General features: G+C 49.3%; 2 long non-coding RNA genes across 4 annotated transcripts in view; both read left to right on the forward strand.

Moving 5' to 3' along the window:
* The first annotated feature begins 8,187 nt into the window (after positions 1-8,187).
* Positions 8,188-11,383, forward strand: LOC123936234. Its single transcript, XR_006817184.1, has 3 exons — positions 8,188-8,205; positions 10,524-10,864; positions 11,305-11,383. It is a non-coding gene; the product is annotated as an uncharacterized LOC123936234 (long non-coding RNA).
* A 1,170-nt stretch (positions 11,384-12,553) lies between these two features.
* LOC123936233 overlaps positions 12,554-25,182 on the forward strand; it is a 28,093-nt gene continuing 15,464 nt past the window's right edge. Inside the window, exons 1-4 of one of the 3 annotated variants that reach the window (XR_006817183.1) lie at positions 12,554-12,676; positions 13,548-13,737; positions 13,837-14,020; positions 15,925-16,371. This is a non-coding gene — a long non-coding RNA (uncharacterized LOC123936233). Of the gene's footprint in view, positions 12,677-13,547; positions 13,738-13,836; positions 14,021-15,231; positions 15,366-15,924; positions 16,372-25,182 lie in introns of those variants that run through there. The other 2 variants (XR_006817181.1, XR_006817182.1) reach the window with 2 other exon arrangements.

Below are 25,182 nucleotides of genomic sequence, written 5' to 3' on the forward strand. Positions count from 1 at the left end.
GGGTTTCAGCAAGGTGGGGTGTGCCCCAAGGAGAAAAGGACGGGGTGGACAGGTGGGAAGGAGCTACAGGCAGGGAGCCTGCGGGCACTCACCTAACAGCTCCGGGTCTCCCCGGCGGCGACCACCAGGGCTGCCTCACTCCAAGAACTGCAGGAGGCGCTCGCTCCTCTCTTGGTCCCACACCCGTCACCACCCCCACCTCCGAGCGGTGTGCTACGCTCCCCGCCGGCAGAGCCCCAGCCCACGGCAAACCCCACCCAAGACAGCACGCTCCCTCGGCTCCCGCGGCTCTCAAAACTCTCTGCGCCGCTTCTTTCCCCAAAAGGCGGGAGGGAACCAGACGCCCCTGCGCGTGCCCCGCGCGCTCTCACCCCCAGACCCCGCATCCCATTCACCCGCCTCTCTGCGCGCGCACCCCGCTCGCCCCAAGCGAGCGCCCCCTGCCTCGCCGCCGCGAGTGCGCCCCGCTCCTTCAGCCCCAGCGCGGGCATCCCGCTCCTCCGCCCCTCTGCGGTGCATTCCACCTTCTGAACCCCCGGCGCTCGCGCCCGCCTCTTCATGTCGGAGTGCTGGCGTCCGATCCTCTTCAGCTTCCCGCAGTGCTCCCAGTCCCCCTCAAACCCTGCCGATGCGCCTGGACCATTCGGCCTTTAGCCTATATACCCCCACCTCCTTCCGCTTTTCTGTAGCAAGTTCTATCCCTGTCCGTGCGCCCTACACCCTTGGTCTCCCGCCGTTTTAGTCTGCCTTTCTACTGACTTGTTCTCTATTTCCTACAACAGGTCCTCTTCTTGGGAGGCCCTCCTGCGCCATGCCCTCTTTATCCATTTACACGGGTTAGCACTACCCATCCTTGATTAATGTATGCCCTTAAGGTTATTACCTACCTATGCTTCAGAGATTGAATGCATTTCTGTGTCCCTGTGTGTGTGTTTTCTTTAGTTTAAACTTTGAGTCTTTGGATTCTGGAAGACCTGGTGTTTCTCTTCCCTAAAATGAATGGAATGAAAATAAACCTCTAATGAAAGAAAAAAAGGCAAGGGTCATGAGTGGATTAAGGATATCAAAGATCTGAAGAGGGAAACACAACGGTAGTGTGTTTTCAAAAAAAAGAAACTGGATACACTAGATCTGGGTACAGATTTTCTCAGTGGAGTCCCGGAGAGGCCCAGTGTTTGGAGATGGCATGTGATTTGGAGATCTTAAAAATATGGGGGAGGAGAATATAGAGAGAGTACCTATACATTACATTATATTACATTTATATATGTGCAATATACAATATGTATACACTATATATATGACATCATGTATGTATATGCTGATATATATGTATGACACCAGCATAAATATATACAATATTTACATTATATGTAAATTACCTATACTAGGGAAGGCAGGGAAGGCTCAGGTGCAGTCCCAGGGCGATGCGGGGCGGGGCCAGGACAGAGGGCGGCGGGAACCCACGCAGGGGGCGACCCCGAGGGCCGACCCACCAAGGGGCTCCTCTGGGACTCAGGCGGCGCCCCGGAGCTGGGCTCCAGTCTGTGGCGTGGCGCAGTGCCGGGCCAGGACCCCCTGTGCCTGGTGCGTGGTGGCGGCAGGGGACGGGAGCACGCCCCCAAGAGAGCAGCCAGCCCTCCTGTTCCGACCCCGGACCGCACCCCGCGCAGTCGCAGCGGCGGGAATGGGCACATTTCCCTGCCAGGGTCTGGTTGGTTAGCTGCGGCTTCAGCATGACGACGGCGGCGGGCAGCGGGGCTCCGGCGGGGCCGCTGCGGGAGCGGTTCCTAACCATCACCAGTGGACTTCCACCAGGCCGGGACCCCGCGGGGCGGACTCGGGCCTCTGCCGCCCCACACCTGGGCCACTCTGTGCAGAGCGGAGGACCCCCGGACCAGGCACCTCCACCGGCCTGCGCAACCGCCTGCCTGGTCTAGGCGCACAACCTCGGGAAGCGACAGAGGCGCGGGGCAGGCAGCGGCCAGTGAGCCGCCAAACCAAGGTGCGGGCCAAGTTGTCCCTGCAGGACTGACGGGGCAAGGAGGGACAGGATACTCTGGAGTCTCTGGAGGCTGGAAATACCCAAAGTCTCCGTGAGGTCCGTTCTCTGCGCTGGTGTAGACATCTGTGAAATGCACAGACGATCCTCTCTCCTAGCTGGATGGTTGCCTGTGACTGTACTTTTCACCTCAATGAAAAAGACACTATTGCATGGGAAGCGCACCGCCAAGGGACTTTGTGTACTGTGATCCCACTTAGGTGGAAGTGGAGGGCCAGGTGCATTTTCTGGCGGCAGGCACCAGGGGACAGTCAGGCAGGAGCATGCACTAGGGGCCCCCCAGGACAGCCAGCAAAGCAGGGGAAGGAGGGTAAGGGCACAGGCCTGGAGCGGGAAGTTGCAGGGAGGAGTGGTTGGGACCCAGACCAGTGGCCAGAGGACCTTAGCTGTTTGGAACTACCTGAGCAGCAGTGGCGTGTGGGAGCGCGGGAGCGCGGGAGCGCGGGAGCGCGGGAGCGCGGGAGCGCGGGAGCGCGGGAGCGCGGGAGCGCGGGAGCGCGGGAGCGCGGGAGCGCGGGAGCGCGCGCGAGGAGGGGTAAGGGAGGGGCACGCAGGCGCTGCCTGGAAACGCCAGTTGGCTTTGGATTCTTAGCCTCGCGCAGGCAGGGGTTCTGTGACACTTGGCGGGGTAGTCCGACTGGACTGGACGCTTTCCCACGGCGGACCAGGGCAGTTGTATGACCGTCAGATGTTCTCCTGGGCTGGTCGCCTGGGCTGTGTCCTAGGCCGTTCCCTAGGGGCCGGGGACAGCAGCCAGACCTCTTTGACCAGGGACATCTCTGATATTAACAGACATGTGCTGGGGAAAGGGACTTTCCCTGGGGACGCCATGGATTTGCCTGATGTCATCTCATCCCAGACCCAGATCAATAGACGCCTCCGTGAGATCGAAACACTGGAGGCTGAAGTGACTCATTGGATGACGTTGTGGCCGTGTTCCACCCAGGGACCCAATACCATGGACCCAGAAACGGTGTGGAAAGTGAAGAGCCACATCAGAGACCTAGAGCAGCGGCTGATGCGGGAGATGGACGAACATCAGCTGGAAGTGGCGGTGTTGCAAAACGTCCACCAGCAGAAGCTAGCAGACCTCACTGACCGGCACCGCCAACAACTAATGGACTATCAACGACAGCTGGAAGACCTGCAGAACCGAGACGCTGCCAGGAACGTGAACGAGGACCTTCTTCAGAAAAGGGAAGTGGAGCTCAGAAGGTTAAAGCAACAACTTACACAAATGCAGCGAATGAACGACAGTTCGAACAACCTTGCTTCGGATCTCCGAGCAGAAAAGCAAAAGTTGGTTCTCGAGCTCCAAGATGCAAGACATCAGCTGGAGGAATCCGTTCTGCGCAACAACGAGGATTCTCTGAAGAACAACATTGCCGTGAGGGCTTTAGAAATAGAGAAAGAACAGTTAGTGGCAAAATTGTGTCGGGCCGAAAAGAAGCTGTTTGAAGAGAAGTCTGAGCGAAGTCTCAAAGACTGCTTACCAGTAGATAATTCACATTTCTCTCAACTCGGTCAAGAGAAAGACCTGGAGATACTACATCTCCGAAAGAGGATCGAGCAGATGGACGCTGACCATCAGGAAACGAAGGAACTGCTGTCCTTTGCTTTGGAGGAGCAGAAGCAGTTGACAGAATGCGTCAGAGAACAAGACGAGTACATCAAAGAACTTAGAGAAAGGCCAGAGCTTCAGGAGGAATTCGGTAAGTGGAACGAAACCTTGAGAAAACATGCCATTTTACCCCCATCTGTGGAGGACAAAGACATGCGTCTCCCATCCATGACAGACCAACATCCTCATGTGGACCAAGACCTGGAGCGCCTAACACAACAGAGTCGCGCTGTCCCTCTGGTTGACCCTAAAATCCTAGAGGAGATGGTAGAACTAGAAGGTGAGGTCTTCCAGCTCAACAGGTTAAAAGATGGTCTCGAGGAGGAAATAAAAGAACAACAGAAGATCATTCACAACCAGCAGCAGGGGAAGAGAGCACTGCTTCAGTCCTTACAGGAGCAGAAGGAGAAAGTGGACCGTCTCCAACACCGGCAGGAGGAGATGAACACTGAACACGCTCAGCTCCTTGCAGCGAAAGACGGGGTGATTCGGAATCTGCAAGTCACACTGGAAGAGCTGAAAGCCCAGTTGCCCGACAAAAGCCCACAAATTCCAAGAGAACCCTGTGAGGATGAGGAAGTGCGAGCGAGCCAGCCTCTCCCCAGAGAAAACGGAAGTGAAGAGCGTGATCCATCTAAAGCCGAAATTCAAAGATTAGTCCAAGGAATCAAAGAACAGGAACTGGAGATGAAGCTTCTCACTGAGCAGAACATCCGACTGACCGAGCAGGTGGATCGGCTCTCCAAAGAAGAGATCGGGAACCTCACTCGGATTATCCAGCAAAAGGATGTGGAGATTCAGGGTCTTTCCAGCAGCCTCTCTGCGGCTTCTCACAGCCAGAACAGGCACGTGGAACAACTTCAGCGGCAGTTGCAAGAGTGTGCTTTGAAAAGCGAACAGGTCTTGGCCATCCTAAATGAGAAGACAAGGGAGAAGAGCGATCTGAAAAGGGACTATCAGGAAATGACCCATCGACTTGCTGCCAAAGAAGCAGACCTCCAGAGGATGCAGGAAAAGGCAGCTGTGTGTCAATGGGAGAGAGATGAGGTGGTGTTGGCCCTGACACAGAAAGAAACGGAAACCTGTGCCCTCCAGAAGGAGGTTCACCAGTTACGCGAGAGAGAATTGCTCCTAAGCCAGGAGCTGGAGAGAGCGCGGCACCTCGCTGCAGAAGCTGAAGATTCTCGTCTCCGGGAAGCCTTGGCCTCAGAAGACCAAGTGGCTCAGCTAAGAGAGGAAGTGACGGTCTTGCAGGGAAAACTCCTTTTGTCTTCCGCTGCCATGGAAGAGGCCAGCCACAGAGCCAGTCTGCAGGCAGAGTCTCTGCAGGAGCAATTGCACGTGGTCACCCAGCAGAAGGAGGAAGCTGAGCTGCGGCTTGCTGCCTCCCAGGAAGAGGGAAGGCGCTATGAGCGAAGACTAGCGAACCTGAAGCTGGAACTGGCCGAATGGATGGAAAAGGCAGACGCCCTCGAAGGAAAACTGAAGTCGTTACAGGGACGATTGCATCAAACAAATGCCGACTTGGAGGTGAAGGAAGACCAACTCCAAGAGTTCAAGAAACAGAATGAGGTCCAGCAGGAAATACTGGAGGACACACAGAAGAAACTGATGACCTTAGTAAGTCAGTCCGAAGGAATGGTGGACAAAACCCTCCTAAGGAGACTCTTCGTGGGATCGTTCCAGGCAGCTGATGCGGAACGGCAGGAAGCGTTGAGGTTGATGGCAAGCATGCTGGGGATCCGAGAAGACCAGCTGCGGCAGCTGCGCAGCCAGGAGCCTGCGGCTGTGCCCAGTAGGGTGACTGGGGGGCCTGGATCCCAAAGCGCCCCCAACACACCTGCGAAACCAAATCACCAGGCTGTGGCCAAACATTCCTTTTCAGAACTTTTTGTCCAGTTTCTAGAAGCAGAATCTCATTCAGCTTTTCCACCACCAAAATCCTCTGGTTGTGACGTGAAGCCCCCAGATTCAGGAGGAAGGGGAAAACTGGCTAAGAAAAAAGGCCCACCACGACTGAACGCTACCTTGGGATCCACACCCCCCAAAAAAGATGTCAAGACCCGCACCACAGCTGTGTCTCTTATTAACCCACCGGGACCGGAAATGGGTGGATCGGAGCACCTTCTTCTGAGTGCTGTCCCTGATGCTTTACCCATGTACACACCGCATATCCTGTCACCGGCCAGGAAGGTTGGAAAGGCGGCCGAAGACCTCTCAACGAAATAGACGATTGTCAAGCCAGAGACGAGCCCACGCTTTGAAGATCCCAAGTCACTCTGTGTTTCTACCTTATCCCCTAATGTCCTTTTTCAAAATTTCAAATGTTCACGGTTTTGCTTTCAGCTTAGGAAACATATTCTTTTTTGATTTAACAAAAAAGGGGTGTCTTAATGACTGCAGAAGTATTTGCCAAAGTGAAAACACTGGTGACTCCTTTTTTTTTTAAAGATTTTATTAAATTTTTTGATAGAAATTGAGGGCACACATACAGGGGGAGCATCAGAGGGAGAGAGAGAAGCAGGCTCCCCATGGAGCAGGGATCCTGACCTGTGACCTGATCCTAGGACCCCGGGACCAGGACACGAGGCAAAGGCAGACAGTTCATAGACTGAGCCACCCAGATGCCACAACAGTGCTGACTTTTGTAGCAGAGTCGACACTGATGGGCTGGAGGCTGTGGTCCAAGGATTCTTCCAACAATGTTTGTAATGCTTAAGGTTTTCACAAGGGCTAGGTGTCTAGGTATACCTTATGTAGAGAACACGTCAACTTGTTTTAGTGTTCCCCAAATTTATCAGATACACGAGCACACACTCCTTATATGGGAAACGAGGTGAATAGCACGAAAGCACAAGATGAATATAAGGTAAAAAAAAAAAAAATGGAAGTTCGCCTTTCCCAGGTAAGTCTCATTTCTCTCCGTTTATTTTTTATTTTCTAATTTTTAAAAATCATTTCCTTTTCTGTTGTCTGCAAAAGCACACTATGCATAACCTGATTTCTCTCGGGCCTTATGTATGTTGGCCTGTTTAGGAGTATACTATTCTCTGACTTGCTTTCCCCCCACCCCCAAATCACTGTGTCATAGAGACCATTTGAAATGGGAATGAATTCCATCTTATTCTTTAAATGAAAACCCAGAAGCTTATGGTTCTACCCTAAATTATATAAGTAGCTCCTCTTGATCAGCCTTTAAGTGGTTTTTACCTGGAATGTCCATGGTCAGCTCCCTTCTTCATTTCTTTAAAAGCCCCTTCAAACCTTCATTTGTCCTTCAAGGCGAATTGCTCCATTTTACCTTGGAAAGGATCCATTCAGATCTCTTTAACGTCCTCATTCCATTAATTTTCCATTCTGCTGTCTCTTCAGCCTGCCAAATACGGTAATTCCTTCCCTGCCTTCCTGTTGTCAGTGCTCTGATTCACCCACTTCTGCCTCAGACTGGTGCAGTCAACTACCTACCGATCTTGCTGGTTCCACGCTTGGCCTCCCTTGAGTCCATTCTGCACACTGCTGTTAGGGTGGACTGAGATGACAATGTGATGTTCCTTCCCTGCTGTAATTACTGGAGGGTTCCCCCACTGCCTGGAGTTTGACATTTAAGAGACCATCCAAGCCCTTGCCTTCGCGGTCTTCCTTCCTCTTCATCATTCACATAAAGGCTGCCCTTTAGCTCCAGCTGAATTCTTGCAAGCCCCCAATACATTACTATCCCAATCACTTCAAGCCCATGAGCCTCATCATTGTGCCTTGACAAAGGTACAAGTGAGAAAGATTTCTTTCTCTTCTTCACCTGTTGGTAAAGGGAGGGATTCCCACCCTACAGTTTTGGGATGTCCAGAGGCTGCACAGCTGAGCTCCACCGTAATTAATTCAGGGCCTATCATATGGTTATAGGAAAGGAGGGACACACACACCATGCAGGGCCACGGGGGATGTTGCATCTTGGAACGTAATGAACAAAGTCTGTGGGTGCAGACTATGTAGTACCAGGAGAGCAAAGATGAGCCCTACTTCCTGCAGGAGGGACTGATTGCCTTGCTGGATCATTGCACAGGCTGTCAGGGAACTGGAGCTTACTTGGGAAGAAACCGTACCTGGTTCCTGTGCTAAGAAGGGCTTGTTGGCCAGGGGATCTGATCTGTGGGAGCAGAGTGGGAAGGGAACATGGAGTGAGGCCATTTGAGGCCCTCCAAAGTTCCCGGATGCCAAGACAACACTTGCTATTGAATCTTCATCTCAGGCTTTCCATCACAGTGGACTCTGATGTATGGACATCACTTTCAACCTGAGAGTCTTAAGGCTTAGTACAGGAGCTTCTCTAGGACGTGAAGTTGTCACGTGAGCAGGAGGGAGATATGGTCATCAAGCCCCAAATGTAATAACTTCCATTGATGTTCACGCAGTTGATCCCAAGGGAATCCCTGGGTGGCCAAGGCGTAGAAGGAAGAGCTGATGTCCTCCAGCACCATGGAGTCAGGCAGTGACTGTGGACAGAAGCCGCCACCTCCACCTGCAGGTAGGATGTGCAGACGTTGGCTTCAGCCTGTAGCAAGTAGGCCTTGGTGACTCTATGGAGCTGGTGGGGGTGCCATGACCCAGAGAATAATAGACAGCTGGATAGGAAGGCTCAGAGTCTGTGGGAGACTGTGTTTCCAGGAGAGCGCAGTGCATGGCCAGCAATTGCTGCTTTCATGGTCTCTAACCAGGGCCAGGGAGGGCCGTTTCTTGCATTGGGTGCCCATGGACAATTGACAGATAGCATGGGTGGTCCAGGGACTCCAGGAAGCGAGATAGGCGGCTGCTACAGCTTTTTCACCTGGGCACGAACAGGTGGTTTTTTCGAAAGCTTTTATTTATGTAGTTAAGAGAGAGCTCTGGCTGGAAGAGGGGGTGAAAGGGAGAGGGAGAAGCAGGCTCCCCACCGAGCAGGGAACCCCCTGCCAGGCTCTATCTCAGGATCCCCAGATCAGGACCTGAGACAAAGGCAGACATTTCATCAACTGAGCCACCCAGTCACCCCCAACAGGTAATTTTACTTGCACAGATCCTAGAACCTTTTGTTGAGGGGAGACCCTCCCCACTCAACGTGGGCTCAGTGACAGGTAACAGCTGAAATGGGCTTCCGTAAAATTTGTAAACAAGGACTATGTTGCCTCCAGAACCCAAAAAGTACTGAAAGAGGTTGGACTTCTATATCCTGTTTTCTTTTTAAGGATTTTATTTAGTGACTTGATAGAACACGAGAGAGAGAGAAACAGAGAGAGAGAGAGTACTAAGGGCTGGTAGGGGCAGAGGCAGAGGGAGAAGCAGCCTTCCCGCTGATCAGGGAGTCTGATGCAGGGCTTCTTGCCAGCACCCTGAGATCAGGACCTGAGCCCAAGGCAGACACTTAACCGACAGAGCCACCCAGGAAGCCCCGCATTTGTAGGTCCTTAACAAGTTTGCCAAACAAATATCCTCACAGTAGGATGTCCTAAATGTGATGTCCCATCTATGTTCCTGGAGAAAGCTGGGTGCAGTAAGGTCCTGCCCACAGTTTGCCTGCGATAGCAGAGCGGCTTGGGTGCCCTGTGCATAACGAGGGAAATCCTGTCTCCTTCAAGGTCAAGGCACGTGTGACTGAGAGAATGTTGAAACAGGCACTGAACAGGACATATTGGCCAAATATATAATAGCAAAATATTCACCATCTTTAAATTGTTGGGCTGCCTCATGGTTTTTTATAATGACTTTGTTTCTTTATTTTAAGGAGAGAGAGAGAGAGATAGCAAGGAGCAGGGGCAGGGGTGGTGGTGGGGAAGGAAGGGCAGAGGGAGAGAAAATCCCAAGCGGACTCACCCTGAGCACATAGCAGGACATGGGACCCAATCCTATGACCCTGAGATCCTGACCTGAGCCAAAAGCTCAACCCGCTCAGCCTCCCAGGTGTCTCAAGTGTTTTAAGGGTACAGGGGCTTATTTAACCAGGTATGGTAAGACAAGCAGATATACAAGTAAATCTCACAATGCAAGAAGCATTTGTAGGCTCACTGATCCCGAGAAAGGAGGTCCTGAGAGCCATGGCGGGCCACCCAGGGAAGCACCAGTGTCGGTCAGGAGAAAGAGGGAGTGAAGGGACAGACAATACGGGCAAGACCCTTTATTGTGGTTTCCATGGCAAGGGGCAGGTGAGCCCAGGTAAGCATGTTTAAGACTGCCTAGTTTGTGTCATCTCAGGGGGTTCCGGGACACAGTGGTGTCTGTCTGGAGTAGTCTGTCCCTGGCCCTGGGGTGATCAGGGCAGGGGATAGTGGCCCAGAGTAAGAGTTTCTTACAAGAGGTGGTTGGGGGTAAAGGCTCTGCATTGGTTGGTTTACATGTGAAAGCTTTGCCAGTAGGCAAGCTGTTGACCATCTCTAGGAATTAAGTCAGCCTGCCAGGGACAGTCCCTCCAAAGTCAGCAAGGCCTGAGATGTCAAAGCATTAAATACAGAAGGTAGAATCTATGGTTATTATACTTGCTTTAAACAGATTTTGAATTAAGTCCGTGAAGGTTAGCCAACCGGTGCATCTTAGCAACATTAGAGTTCATTCAGAACCTATGTTGTAGAGGCACAGAAGGCAATCGGCCTCCTTTTAATTTTGCCAATTAAATTATTTTAGTAAATTTTGGATTTCCTTTTTATTTTTTATTTTTTAGAGATTTTATGTATTCATTTGAGAGAGAGAGAGAGAGAGCGAGAGAGCAAGCAAGTGTGACAGAGCAGGACCCAGGGGGAGCAGCAGGGAGAGGTAGAGGGAGAAGCAGACTGACTCCTTGCCCAGCAGAGAGCTTGACATGGGGCTCTATTCCAGGATCCCGGTATCAAGACCCGAGCTGAAGTCAGAAGACTAACCATGTGAGCCACCCAGGTGCCCTTGTAAATGCTGGATTTCCAATTGGGTCAAATTTCAACCTATGTTGAATTAGTCGGTTGGGGGGGGCAGGTTTTGCCTCCTGTATTCAGTTTTCTCTCTTCCACTCCTCCTTTGCTTGGGTTAGTGTCTTCCTGGATATACATGTGGGGTGGGAGGGTGTCTTTTTCCCTTGCTCCTCTTTCTCGGTTTTTTCTTCCAGAGAGTCTCAAATCAGCATCATCAGCCTTGGAGCTTCTGTCGTGGCGATGGTTGTATGGTTTCAAGTGGCATAAGTCAAGGTGGGAATTGATCCCCTCACTATGCCACAGGGGTCCCCCGTATATTACCCCCCAACCCTGAGGATCAGGATCTTGTGCCAAACAGGTTCAGGCAGTGGAGTGGTCAGTGGAAGTGCACGGGACCCACAGCCTATTTGCTGATGAAGCAAAACCATCTTCTGCTACAGCCCTACCTTCTCTCAGTGTGGACTGTTTGCCCTGCCGCCTTTTCCCCCTCTACAGACTCCCTCAGGATAGGTTTTCATTTCTAGCCATGTCAAGTCACGAGTTTTTGTTTCTGTCCCCATCTAATCACTCAGGGTGCACACGCTCTGGGTGTTTATGGGGAAGGGGACTGCGTAGGTCAGCCCACAGATGGCTGTCCTCTTCCTGTGGGAATGCCAGTCCATCTCCCCAGTGTTGGAGTCCACAGCCAGCAAAATCCTTCTGCCCATGGCCAGAGTCAGAGCCTCAAGCCCCTGGATCACAAGAGGAGTCTATCGACGAGCTGGGGACCAACAACACTACGAGAAAGGCAAGTGTGCTGGGGAGGGGTTTGGCACTAGGAGAGAAGTGGAACACCAAACGCCCCCCTCCACTCTTCTGTTTTTCATCAGCTTGTGGGCCCTGGACTACCATGGATGCGCTCCTCAAAACCCTGAGGGTTCAGGAAGACACATGGTAACCGGGAGAGGAGCGGCAGCTCGGGAGCCGGGCAAGGCCACTCCCATTGCCTGAACCACAGTGACTCGAGGCAGCCAGGGAGCCATTCTTACATTTCCCTGGGGTTGGGGCCTCCCTCCTTTGCACCCACAACACAGAGGGTCACCCCCAGGACTGTGCTTGGGGTGTGCTTTCCCCCATAGGATCTGGACGTCAGCATCAAGCACTGGCCCAACACCCAGTCCCTGGAACTCAAGCACACCAGGCAGCATGTCCTTCGGTTGCCAACCTCAGGGGGGAGCCTTGGAGACCAATACAGGCCACATGCAGGTCACATAGGTGACACCTCCCTCCTAGATACAGTCAATTCTCATTCATTCTCACCTTGTTGGCAAGGATGGGACATAGTTGGAAATGGATGGCGACCTCCGTGTGAGATAACAGAACATGCAGAACACGAGCCAACACACAAGCTGGCCAGCGATGGCCAGTTCCCTCTCAGTTCATGAATTCTCACCTCTGAAGGCAGTTAGTTAGTGAAGGAGTAGGTCAAGCTGACCTCCGTGTCCTCATTTAACATAGGGACATCGTGTTTGTGATACCACTTCTTCTAATCACCTTCTGAGGAGAGAGAGAGATTCCTGCTCCAGACTTGTGGGGATCCCCTGACACCCGACACATGTGATTGACAACAGTTTACTAGTCACATATACTCACACTTCAGGGCAGGAGGATACCACACACCACGCAGGACTGCACAGAGATCACACTTGAGAACTGAGAGAACCAGCAGGCCTTGGAAGGCAAGACTTGCTTGAAAGAAGAGGGTGTGGCAAGTCTTGGTTCCCATGGGAGGGTGTGAGTGCCTTGCTTGAGGAATTCAGTGGGTTTCTAGGGAACTGAACGCTGCTCCCCCAAAACCAATAGGCACGATGTCTAGTGCCTGTGATGAGAAGAGTTTTTGGTTAAGAGACCTCCCCTGTGAGGGAAGAGGGAGAGGAGAACATGCATGATGCCATTTGAGTCGCTCCTTGATCTTGCAGGTGTCAAGACAGCCCTTAATACGGAATCTGAATTTCAGGCCTTATGCCACAAGAGGGTATGACAATTCTTCTTAGAACTATTAATGGAATTTCACTGTGAAACAGTATACAGGATAAACATGTAAAGGTAAATTGTATTGCTCTATGTTAGCGATGAATATGTAGGCTCCACAATCAAACACACATTCACAATTACTCGTTTAAAGAAATTACTACAGGATAAATCTAGCACTACCTGTCCTGGCATCACATGCTGAAAGCTATTTAGCACTGATATAGCACATGAAAGATATAAATAAATGGAGAGATACACCGTGTTCGTAATTTGGAAGACTAAGCGTTGTAAAGATGTCATTTGTTCCAGATTGCTGGAGAGATTTAATGCCATTCCTATCAAAATCCTGTCAGCTTCATTCGTTTTTGCAGAGATAGTAAAAAATATTCTAAAATATTCTAAAATGAAAGACAAAGGAATTAGAGTAGTTTCAAAAAGAATTTTGAAAATAATACTAACGTGGGAACACAGTCTACGGAGTTTCAGAATTTATTAGTAGTTATAATCAGGAAGACTGTGTGGTATTTGCAGCAGGACAGACACATAGAACAGAACAGAGCAAAGAACCCAGAAATAGTCCCCACAAATATGCGCATCTGAGTTTTGAAAAGGGTGCTAAAGAAATTCCATGGGGGAAAGCTGGGTTTTGTACTGACTCCAACCATCTAAAGCTTGTGATGAACTCAGAGAGGCCAAACTCAGAAAACAGCAGCAGCAGAGAAGGAGGACGGTGGTGGGACTGAGGGCCTACCAGGTGGGAATGGGAAAGGAGAGAGCGTGTGCGCCCAGGGTTGTGTGGGCGGGGCCCAAAGAGCTGTCCAATGATGCTTTCCGAAGGCCGAGGGAGCGGGGAAATTGTCCAATCAGCGTCAGGGCATAGCACCAATGAGCGGGAAGGATAGCTGACGTGGGCGGGTCACTGAGACCAACTGCCATTTTGCAGCCTTCTGTGAGCCTTGCCTGGCACCTCTGGATCCTGCTTCCTTGGCCCTGTGGGCGCAGCACCTCAGAACCTCCAGACCCATGGCCACTGGATGAGGACGCCCTCTTTCACCTCCCGTACTTCCTCCTCAAGGTCGACACAGAGGAGGAGGGAGTGAGCGGCCCTTGGGAAGATGCTTCTCTGCACGGAGGTACCTGTAGGGCCTGGTGTCAGGGCCCTGTGTCCCCGGGGGCTGGGGCCTCGCTGGGAGGTGGCCCTGTGTCTCAGGAATACACTGGTTTGCCAAAAGGTCGCTGTCAGCTTGTGAGCCCCTCATTTCACAGCTGTGAAGAGCCCAGAACGGGGATTCATTTACGGAGCTGCTAATTATGTGCCCGGCCTGGAGACAGCGAGAGTGGAAATGCGGCCGAACCAGGCAGATGAGGTTCAGCCTTGTTTGGCTCAAGTCCTGCTACAAGACCGACTTGAAGCCAGTAAGTGTAGTGTTGATGAGGGAGAAGTTCCGTTCTCCTTCTTGAGTAGGTTACATTCCACTATGGGGTGTCAGGATCCCCACCGTGCACCGAGATCAGGCCAGTCAGGGTGTGTGTGTGTGTGTGTGTGTGTGTGTGTGTGTGTGTGTGTGTGTGTGTGTGTGTGTGTGTGTGTAGGGGGAATGGCCTTCTTTTTGGGTGGGTTGTGTGTATCAGTGATTGGAATGCATGATAAATAGGACTGACAGGATGTGTGAGGGACTCACCACCTGGCGGGAAAAGACAGGAAGGAAATAATGACCTGTGATATTCGTCATTACTGTTTTGCATTGAGTGCTGAGAAGTACAGGGTGCATCAGAGTTTGTAATTTCCTGAGTAATCTTTAAGCTGAGACCAGGAGGCTAAGAAATCAAGGCAGATGTGGGAAGGTGTTAAGTTAGAGCCGAGAAGGATGTGGACTGTTCAAGGAATTGAGAAAACGTCCTTGAAGCTGGGGCCACGTGGGGACTGTAGGACGGGGAAAACCAAGGTTTGGGATGAAGACTTGGACTTTTTGTAGGGTCTTGGAAACTAATCATAGTGACTGAAAACATGGGGTCCAGACCCAAGCAGATCCTAGCTCTGCCTCTTATGAGCCGTGTTGCTAAAGCACTGTACGTCTCAGTTTCCTGATGGGAGAAATGGGGATGATGATAATCCCACTTCATAGATGATCGTGAAGATGAAGTGATATTTAACATGAATAAAACACTTAGCGCCATGTCTGACAGGTAGTAGGAGTCAGTGGTGGTTGGTTCCAGAAATAAATAAACACATGGATAAGTTTTGAAGACTCGGAGGCAGTCCGCGGTGACATTTGTGAACAGCTTTCAGGTGCTGCTGACCACGTGTGTCACACTGTTGAACTAGAAATAATTTTTTCTCAAATGGACAGTTATTTGCCCAGAGAATCTGCAGTGCCATTGAAATGATGAGAGGGAAATAAAATGCTTTTCAGAACCATGTCCCAATTAGGTGTCCTTAAAATTTCCTGATAAATTGATTTATTATTTGTTGGTAACCATTTGTGCAAACTTGCTTACTTAAAGTAAATTGACTGTAGAGTAACTGAAGCACAGAATAAGGACAGAGAAGTAGTATAACCAGAGCTTGGCTTTTCTTGACTCTCTATGGGATAGGTTTTTTGTTCCGGTTTTCTTTTTGTTCTCAGGTAGGAAACATCTTTATTATTGACTTTGATTCATTCATCATATAGTGTCCAACGTGGGTTCCGGATCCAGACAATCTGCCTGGCGCATTGCTACACTGGCCCCTCTAGTCCAAACGGCAGGTCGTTCCCCAAGGGAAGCCAACCCCACCGGCACCAAGAGTTCATGCTTGGGGTGCTGAGTTCCAGGCTGTCCCAGGAATGGGCCCCTCAGTCCCTGGCCCTCTATTCTGGCCAGGAGTTCTGGGGAGGCCAAGGCTGGAGCCTGACACTCTCTTTGGTATCGTGCTTATTAAAAAAAAAAAAAAACCAGAGGAGACAAATGTTTCACAGTCTTTTAAAAAATAGGAGTCTGAGGAGAGAAGCCAAGGTCCTCCGTTTGGGAGCCCTGTGGGAGGCCGAAGCATCCGTGTCCCTTGAGGTGTGCTGACCCAGCTGTGGTGTGTCCAGCAAGCGATGTCACTGGCCAGAGCCGTAGGGCCAATTGAAGGTACTTGCTGACAGCAGCATGTCTCGGATCAGCGTCTCGGAGGGCGTCTTGCCCACCAGGCGCATGAAGAACAGCTGGGAGTTGAGGGAGGCTTGGAGGGCGCGCGGGGCCGGGAGCTGCAGCAGCGGACTCCCGAGGTGCTGGGGCTGGGATGGGGACTGGGCCCGCACATGCTCCGTGAGGGCCACCTGCGCCTTCTCCTGCAGGCGTTCCACGTGCGCTGGGTCGGAGAGGCCACAGGAGTCAGGCGTGAAGAGCGGGATGGCTTTGAAGCAACCAAGTGCACCTGCAGGTGCCCCAGCTTGTCCACCTGCTCCTGGAAGGCGCGCACCTGGTCCGTGAAGGGCGCAGCATGCAGGGGGGCGGCCCTCAGGCAGGGCCCCAGATGGCTAGCTGCCGCCACAGCCACCCACCCTGGGATCTGGCCTCGCGCTGCAGTCGGTTTTCTCTGGGAGTTTTTATAATTTCTCTGTTCTTCTCTGTCTCAGTTTCCAATGCCTTCCTGTGTCTGCAGCCCAAACATTGTAGGGGAAGTCTGGGTTTGGAAATGCAGAGACTAAATAGTTGTACCCAACCCAGTGCAAATCAGCAAAGCATGAAGGACTTTTTTTTTGGTCTTTTTTTTTTTTTAAAGAGTTTGTTCATTTGACAGTGAGAGATCACAAGTAGGCAGAGGCAGGCAGAGAGAGGGGGAAGCAGGCTCCCTGCTGAGCAGAGAGCCGGATGCAGTGTTGGATCCCAGGACCCTGAGACCATGACCCCAGCAGAAAGCAGAGGCCTTAACCCACTGAGCCACCCAAGTGCCCCCTGTGGGGATTTTTTAAAGAAATGACATTTGCTTGGGTCCTACTCTAGACTCACGGAGTCAGTACAAGGACCAAGCATGTTTACCATCTAGATGCGTTTCATGACAGCTCTTTTGGCACTGGGCTTTCCATTATCTGAAAAAACATTCAGCGAGATTGGGAGAACCCATAAACTAATGTTCGATGACATGTAGCAGGGCTGTGCCCTTCAGGGTCTGGGATATCGTGATCTGCATGTTTGGTGTAATGTCTGACACCCTTAGCTCTTGTCAGAAAGTTATGGATTGGGGTGCCTGGGTGACTCAGTGGGTTAAAGCCTCTGCCTTCAGCTCAGATCATGGTCCCAAGGTCCTTGGATCCAGCCAGGCATCGAGCTCTCTGCTCAGCAGGGAGCCTGCTTCCTCTTCTCTCTCTGCCTGCCTCCCTGCCTACTTGTGATCTCTCTCTGTCAAATAAATAAATTTTTAAAAAATAAAATAAAATTAATTTAAAAAAAAGTTATGGACTGTTTTTTCTTTTGTTTTGTTTTGTTTGTAAATTTTATGCATTTAACAGAGAACGAGCCAGAGAGCTTAAGCAGGGGGAACAGCAGAGAGAAAGGGAGAAGCAGGCGGGTGGTGGGAGGAGGGGAGGGAGGGAGAGAATCCCCAGCAGACACCACACTGAGCACAGAGCCCATTGTGGGTCTCGATCTCTCAACCATGAAGTCATGGTCCGAGCTGAAAACAAGAGTGGGAAGCTTACCGAAGTGAACCACCCAGGTGCTCCTGTTCTAAGAAATTTAAATAGTTGTTTATTGAATGCTCACTTCCATCCTATGAATTTGGTGCTCTTATTATCTTATTCCCATTATATAGATGAGGAAATTAAATCAGAGAAGGTTGACGTGACTTGAATAAGCGGGTTTTCTCTTGAATCCACACTTTTTTTTAAAGATACATTTGTATGGAGAATGACTAGGTGGGAGGAGGTTTAGATGGAGACACCCTGCTGAGCGTGGAGTCCAACACAGGGCTTGATCCTACCACCCTGAGTTCATGACCTGAGTTGAAACCAAGAGTGAGATGCTTCACCAACTGAGTCAGTCAGGAACTCCATTGAATGCATACTTTTTTTTTTTTTTTTTTTTTAAAGATTTTATTTATTTATTTGACAGACAGAGAGAGAGATCACAAGTAGGCAGAGAGGCAGGCAGAGAGAGAGAGGAGGAAGCAGGCTCCCCGCTGCACAGAGAGACCTATCTGGGGCTCGATCCCAGGACCCTGGGACCATGACCTGGGCTGAAGGCAGAGGCTTTAACCCACTGAGCCACCCAGGCGCCCCTGAACGCATACTTTTAACTAGTAGGCTTCATGAATGTCTCCATTGATAGGGGTCACATAACAGACATAGTGTTATCTGGGGAAGGAGGAAACATGGAAATTAGGAAAAAGAAGAAAATCTCCATAGTTTATGGGTTGTTAGGATCCTAGGTCACTTTATACCACTTGTGTAGAATGGAAGAAAGAATTTAAAGTCAGTTGGAGAAAATCTCCCATGTAGAGGTTGTGACCCTGTGCCCTACTCATTCTGGAGAAAAAATCCATCTCTGTGTTGGTGTCTGCCTCCTATTCCATGCGTGGGATTTGTCTAAATTATTTGCGCTGGTCTTCCCACCATGTTTAGAGTGTTCTGAGGGAGTGTGTCCAGTCTCCTGGTCTTGCTTGAGGTTTTCTTTTGATTTATAGTCCTTCCTATTTTCCTTAATGATTTGATTTATTTGTCAGAGAGAGAGCGCGCACGTGCACACGCACAAGCAGGGAGAGGGAGAGGTGGGCTCCCTGCTGAGCAAGGAGCCCGATGTGGGACTCTATCCCAGGACCCTGGGGTCATGACCTGAGGCGAAGGTAGCCGCTGAAATGACAGAGGCACCCAGGCGTCCCTACATCCTTCCTATTTAAAGCCTCCAATGCCCATTTCCCTTTGGGTCTGTTGAAAAAACCCAACCTCCCTCCCCGCACTTCTCCGTCAGCTGTAGGCACGGTCTTTGAACAACTCTCTAAGCAAGGCTTGATTACTTCCATTCTCCAAGGGCCTTGTCGCGTTTGTTTGTCTCTATTTTTCCATCTTCAGCTCTATCTCAGGGTTTAGGTGAATTCAGGGAATGATGATTGCTGGATGGGAAATTTAGCCAACTGGCTTTTAGGGAATTGCTTGTTCAATTGGTGTTTGGTCTACTGGTTTGTCTGGGTATTGGCCTGATTGTGTATCTCTTAGCTCTTCAACTCTTTTTTTTTTTTTTTAAAGATTTTATTTATTTATTTGACAGAGAGAGATCACAAGTAGGCAGAGAAGCAGGCAGAGAGAGTGAGAGGGAAGCAGGCTCCCTGCCGAGCAGGGAGCCCGATGCGGGACTCGATCCCAGGACCCTGAGATCATGACCTGAGCCGAAGGCAGCGGCTTAAACCACTGAGCCACCCAGGCGCCCAGCTCTTCAACTCTTGATCTTTCTCCTTTGGAAGGAAAGAAAGAAGAAAAGAAAGGACGAAGAACCAAAAGAAAAGAGGGAAGAAAGGAAGGAAAGAAGTAGGGAGAAAGGAAGGACCATCATCCCTGAGGTAAAACTAATTAACTGACTTAGCTGAGCTAGACATAAAAAGGTGTCATATGGACGTAGACCATTCCTGACACATCAAACATTTTGGCGTTTGTTCTCAGGAGAACCTTTTCTCCCAGTTCATTCTTCCTTTCTCCTTTGCTTTGCCACTGTCCATATCCAACCGCCAGACCAAAATGTGCTTCTGAACGTTCTGAGTCTCTGAGAAAAACTGGGTGGACGTATCTACTTAGAGTTTTTCCTTCAGCACACGCCAAGAAATCAAGGGTCTGCAAAATGCTTCCCAAACAATTAGAATGGGAAGGGCTCAGTGATGACGACGATGGTGGTGGTGGTGTCAACATCAAATGATATTAAACAACTCTGTATAGACCGCCAGTCATGAACCAGACTGTATGCTCAGCCCTGTGGGTCCAGAATTGTGTTAGAACAACTACTATTTATTTTTAGATGTATTATTTGACAGAGAACATGGTGTCACTTTAAGGTGACTTGATACTTTTGTATTGCAATACAGTTGACATTGTACTGTTAGCTAACACTTCTATCATGTTACATAATTCTTATTTCCTTTTTTTTAAAGATTTTATTTATTTATTTATTTATTTGACAGACTGAGATCACAAGTAGGCAGAGAGGCAGGCAGAGAGAGAGGAAGGGAAGCAGGCTCCCTGCTGAGTTGAGAGCCTGACGTGGGGCTAGATCCCAGGACCCTGAGACTATGACCTGAGCCAAAGGCAGAGGCTTAACCCACTAAGCCACCCAGGCACCCCCATAATTCTTATTTCTTCTTGTGTTCAGAACAATTAAGATCTAGTCTCTCAGCAAGTTTAATGTTTCTGATACCATTGTGGACTGTAATCACCATACTGTGTATTAGGTCTCTGGGACTTATTTATCCTTCAGGTACACTACGTGCCTTCAAAAACACCTCTCCCATTTCCCCGCCCCAGCCCTTGGTAATCACAACTTCACTCTGTTTTTACAGGTTTGTTTTTGTTTTTGTTTTTAGATGCCACATAGAGGGGTACCATTCAGGGGCACCTGGGTGGCTCAGTCGGTTAGGGTTCTAACTCTTGATTTCAGCTCAGGCCATGATCTTAGGGTTCTGAGATGAAGCCCTGCATTGGGCTCCAAGCTCAGTGTGGAATCTGCTTGAGATTTTTTCTCTCCCTCTCTCTTTCTCCTCTCTCCCTCTCTCTCTTTCTGTCTCTAAATAAGTAAATAAAGTCTTAAAAATAGAGCTACCATACAGTATTTGTCTTTGTCTGTCTGACTTATCTTAGCACGATGTCCTCAAGATCTTCCTTGTTGTTGTAAATGGCAGACTTTCCCTGGCTGAATCATAGTCCATTGTAGCTCTCTACTACATCTTTATTCACTCATCCATTGATGGACACTTGGCTGGTTTCCTTGGCTCTTGTGAACAATACTGCCACAACCATGGGAGTACATGTGTGTCTGGTCTTTCACTGAGTACTTAGTACTGGAAGGACAGTTTTACAAACTGTACCTGGATTAAGTCACTTGATTTCCCAAGCATGCCAGCAGGAGCCACTATGATCATCCCCCCAGAGCATGAGGCCAAGAGCAGCCCAGTAGCTGCGCACAGCTAGCAAGTAGGAGAGCAGTTTTGCAAAACCAGAGCCAGTCTCCTGAGCACCGCCCTGTCCTGCCCCTTCTCTGCTCCTCCAGGGCCTGCGTTCTACCCTGGGGTGGCAGTTTGGGTGGCCAGGCTGAGTGGTGAGGAGTGTGAGGAGCCACAGTGAAGGGGGACTGTCTAAATCCTTCTCTCAGAATCACCATGTCTAAGCACGATCTTGCGACATCACTAGACTGAATCGTGTCTCCCCAGATTCCACTTGCTTAGCCTCCACCCAGGATGGTACCAGCCAGACAGCCGAGCCATGAAGGAGGGGCTTGTGGTCTCTGCGGGACCATCGGTTTGTCTCCATTAGGCTTCACGGGTCTTCCTGGAAAACTCCAGCAAAAGGTCATGAGGGTGGAGCCCTTATGAATGGGATTAGTGCTCTTAGAAAAGAGAGCCCAGAGATCTACCTAGCCCCTTTGATCCTGTGAGAATACAAGGAGAAGTCTGTGCCTCTGAAGATGGCCCTGACTTGACCACACCTGCCCCCTGATCTTGGACATCCGGTTTCCAGAACTGGGAGAAGTAGATTTCTGTTGTTTCTAAGTCACCAAGTCTGTGGTATTTTGTTACAAGAGCTCAAATGGACTAAGACACCCTGCTAAGCAGTTTGTACTTCTTATTTATAGTACTGAGATAACGACTAATTATTATTATTATTATTTTTGAAGATTTTATTTGTTTGAGAGAGAGAGTGAGAGAGCACAAGCAGGGGGGAGGGTCAGAGGGAGAGGGAGAAGCAGGTTCCCCCTGAGCAGGGTGCCTCTGCAGGGCTCAGTCCCAGGACCCTGGGATCATGACCTGAGCCGAAGGCAGACACTTAACCAACCGAGTCCCGCAGGCACCCCGGTAGTGACTACTTAGTGTGCACGTAGTGATTGAGGATGTCTGCCATCCCAGCTAGACCGCAGCCCTCCTAAGCACAGCACCCTTCTCTGGTGATGCACTGCCATCTCTCTCTCTCTCATGCCTGGCCCAGTGCCTGCCAGAGAGTAGATACTGAATAAATACATAGTGAATGGATGTTGAAGACGAGGCTCAGTTATTTCAAAACCTCTTGATTTTCAAACCCTCTGGGAAGAGTTGGGAAGGAATTTAAACAACCTTCCTCAAAGAAGGACAGGTTGTGGAAAGCCGTGCAGACAAGCCACTGAGATCATGGGTTTGGAGAGTTTTGCTTTCCACCTGGGAATTCTGAGGGGATGGGTGCTTTCCCCTAAGCTGGTCATGTTTGAGACCACTCAGTCCCACTGGAAGCCCACTGTCATCTCTTCCTCCACTCTGGCCCTGATGGTAAGCTCTCGAGGCTCAGGCAGCTGTTAATTTAAGGTAGCAATTAAGTGCAACCAAATTGCTCTTTAAGTACCATAAAAGAGTCAACAGGAGAGCTTTCCTCTGCCAAACGGAATGAATCCCCAAAGCTGGACGAATGCTCTGAGCTTGACCCAAAGAGAGTGGATCTCAGAATCAACTGTGAGCCTACCCACAGCCCTTGGAAGTGATGAAGAAGGCCGTGAACTCAAAGGGTCTGTGGGGTACCTTGCCTGTGTTTCTTGTCCCTGAAGCTCTTGGAAGTCTCCTGCGGTCCCAGTGGTGCCATCAAATCTGTGAAACAGGAAGATTCACCCGAGTCCATTTAAACATCAAAGTGGCTTTACTCAGCAATTCAGGAGACAGGCAGCATCCCCTCTAGCAAGTAGAAAGGAACTCTGCTGAGCTGTGGGAAAGGAAAGGTTTTTAAAGGTGGAAAGGGAGTGGAAAAAGGAAATGATTACCAAAGAATGCCTTGTCTTAGAGGAGGTCACCTTCTTATGGGGAACAGAAGGAGTCAAATGGGTGAATCATCTCTTTAGTGCTGACCTTCTAATTCCATGGTGACTGGTTAAAGTTTGCATTCCTGGGGGGTTGAAATGGTGGTTAGTTTAGGTGTTCGATCTTGGTTTGCTGATGTTGGGGTTTAGTACAAGTGACCCCCTTTGGGGCATGCTGTCTCTTTTTAAACACAGTGTACAAGCCTTTCACCTTCTTGGTTAAGTTTATTCCTAAATATTTTATTCTTTTTCATGTTATTGTAAGTGGAATTGTTTCTGAATTTCTTTTTCAGGTTGTTCATTGGTAGTGCAAGGGAATGCAAGTGATTTTTGAATGTTGATTGTGTATCCTACAACTTGGATGAATTAATTAAGTCTAATATGTTAATTGTGTGTGTGTGCATGTGTACTGGAATCTTTAGGGCATTCTACGTATAAGAATGCAAGCAGGAGTGATTTTTCTTCTTCCTTTCCAGTCTGGATGCCGTTTATTTCTTTTTCCTGCCTAATAGGTCTGGCTAGAATTTTCCGATTCTGTGGTGAGTAGAAGTGGTAAAAGTGGGGATCTTTGCCTTGTTTCTGATCTTAAGGAAAAGGCATTTTCTCTTTCATCACTGAGTATCATGTTCATCATCACTTTTTCAAAGATGGCCTTTATCGGGGCGCCTGGATGGCTCAGTGGGTTGGGCCGCTGCTCGGCTCAGGTCATGATCTTAGGGGTCCTGGGATCAAGTCGCACATTGGGCTCTCTGCTCGGCAGGGAGCCTGCTTCCCTCTCTCTCTCTCTGCCTGCCTCTCTGCCTACTTGTGATCTCTCTCTCTCTCGCTGTCAAATAAATAAATAAATAAATAAATAAATAAATAAACAAACAAACAAATAAATAAATAAAATCTTAAAAAAAAAAAAAGATGGCCTTTATCCTGGTGAGGTAACCAGTGGACTTTGTATTGCTATGACTGTCTCTAATGTGGGGTTGGATGTAGAGACTTATAGCTGGTGCTGTTTGAATATTTTGTTTTCATTGGCATAAAAAAATTCCTAGAGAGTGGGGCATGTCCAGTCATGGTATGTGAGGTGATTTGAGAGGGTGCATTCTAGCAGCATTTAAAGAACACCAAGTCCCCCTCTTCCATGGGCAGGATTTTATTTCTCACACAAAGTTCTTTTCCAGTTCCTCTGATGATTTGATAGCATCGAGGGCGTCTCAGTCTAGGCTACTGCATCTTTAACACTTTTCTAACACTAAGTGATTTTTTATTTTTTTTCACTTTTTAAAAAATTTCTTTTCAGCGTAACAGTATTCATTGTTTTTGAACCACACCCTGTGCTCTATGCAATATGTGCCCTCCCTATTACCTACCACCTGGTTCCCCAACCTCCCACCCCCCGCCCATTCAAAACCCTCAGGTTGTTTTTCAGAGTCCATAGTCTCTCATGGTTCATCTCCCCTTCCAATTTCCCCTCAACTCCCTTCTCCTCTCCATCTCCCCATGTCCTCCATGTTATTTGTTATGCTCCACAAATAAGTGAAACCATATGATACTTGACTATGATGATGATGAGTATGAGTGATGAGAGTATGATACATACTCTCTCTGCTTAACTTATTTCACTCAGCATAATCTCTTCCAGTCATGTCCATGTTGCTACAAAAGTTGGGTATTCATCCTTTCTGATGGAGGCATAATACTCCAACGTGTATATGGACCATATCTTCCTTATCCATTCATCCGTTGAAGGGCATCTTGGTTCTTTCCACAGTTTGGCGACCGTGGCCATTGCTGCTATAAACATTGGGGTACAGATGGCTCTTCTTTTCACTACATCTGTATCTTTGGGGTAAATACCTAGTAGTGCAATTGCAGGGTCATAGGGAAGTTCTATTTTTAATTTCTTGAGGAATCTCCACACTGTCCTCCAAAGTGGCTGCACCAAGATGCATTCCCACCAACAGTGTAAGAGGGTTCCCCTTTCTCCACAACCTCTCCAACACATGTTGTTTCCTGTCTTGCTAATTTTGGTCATTCTAACTGGTGTCAGGTGGTATCTCAATGTGGTTTTAATTTGAATCTCCCTGATAGCTAGTGATGATGAGCATTTTTTCATGTGTCTGATAGCCATTTGTATGTCTTCATTGGAGAAGTGTCTGTTCATATCTTCTGCCCATTTTTTGGATATGATTATCTGTTTTGTGTGTGTTGAGTTTGAGGAGTTCTTTATAGATCCTGGATATCAACCTTTTGTCTATACCGTCATTTGCAATGAGGGAGCAGATTTCGGTTTCAGTGCCTTTAGCAAACAACAGTATGCCTTGACAGTTTAAGGGTGTTATATTATTTGTATTTTTTTGCCTTCTCTTTCTGGCAAGTGATACAGATTTCCAATTACTTAGAGCTATGAAAGAATTATAGATTAGAGGGAGAACGTTGTATTTTAAAAATACATGTATTCAAGTAATATCCAAGAGAGTTGACCTTTAAAAGGTCATGTCAGTGCATCAGTTTGATTAAGCACTATCTTTCTGGGGCGCCTGGGTGGCTCAGTGGGTTAAAGCCTCTGCCTTCGGCTCAGGTCGTGATCCCAGGGTCCTGGGATCGAGTCC

This window comes from Meles meles, unplaced genomic scaffold (genome assembly GCF_922984935.1).
Source record: "Meles meles unplaced genomic scaffold, mMelMel3.1 paternal haplotype, whole genome shotgun sequence".
NCBI classification, from domain to species: Eukaryota; Metazoa; Chordata; class Mammalia; order Carnivora; family Mustelidae; genus Meles; species Meles meles.